Source organism: Myotis davidii, unplaced genomic scaffold (assembly GCF_000327345.1).
Source record: "Myotis davidii unplaced genomic scaffold, ASM32734v1 scaffold436, whole genome shotgun sequence".
Classification (NCBI taxonomy): Eukaryota; Metazoa; Chordata; class Mammalia; order Chiroptera; family Vespertilionidae; genus Myotis; species Myotis davidii.
This window is the reverse complement of record NW_006292604.1, coordinates 4528479-4529455: the sequence shown is the minus strand read 5'-3', so window position 1 is coordinate 4529455 and position 977 is coordinate 4528479.

Genomic DNA, 977 nt, shown 5'->3' with positions numbered 1-977 from the left:
TGTTCCCCAGCCAGAGAGGGGCAGGGAGGGGCGGGGAGGGGCAGGGCGCCAGGAGGAGCTGCTGAGCGGGGCTCAGGCGCCACCACAATGTGAGACAGTGAGTGTGGGGCAGCGTGCGGCTGCTCAGATCACAGCCATGGGCACAGCGACGGAGCTGCTGGGCGGGGAGAGGCACATGTTCACCAGCGCGTCCGCTGCCTGCGTGGACTTTGCTGTAAAGAACCGTTTTGTCTTGACGGCCGTGTGGCCACCAGCTTCTGCCATCAAGGCTCATCCTTCACCGGCAGCCTCTCCGGCTTCTCCGCCTGCCCGCCGCCAAGCAGGGGCCGCTGTCTCTGACGCCAGGCGCCTGGAGCTGGTGAGCAGGGGATGAAGCAGGAACTTGGACTAAGTTGCCAGCTGTCGGTACAGGGGGCGGGGTTCGAGCAGGAACCAGCCCTGAGTGTCGGGGAGAACTGAGAACACATGGACTCAGAGAGCCCGGAGCAGCCTCCCGTCTGCCCTCCCGCCCACTCCTCACATTAGCGTTTTCTCAAAGCAGGTTTCCTGAGGCACACACGTGTGAGTGTGTGTGTGTGCATGTGTGTGCATGCGTGTGCACACACATGCATTACTGGGTGTGCTGAGTAATGTAGAGAGACATGGACACACCCAGGGTCATGGGACACACGTGCTCAAGAACAAACCCTGAGGAAAATGAAGTAACAACACAACATGCAGCCAAGAAGCGGCCACCTTTTCAAAGATGAAACCCAGACGCATCAGACTCCATGTGTGCCAGGCACCGGCCACGGGGATGGAAGACACGCAGCTGGGGTGACAGCAGGCCCCGGGCGGGCCCCTCCCTGAGGAGGTCACGGAGACAGAAGATAAAGAAGTGAGCCTGCCCGACACAGAGGATCACAGCCATGTTAGGACCGACACGTGTTTATTCAGAAAGCACCGCAGCATGGAAGCACAGGGCGGGGGTGGGCCTG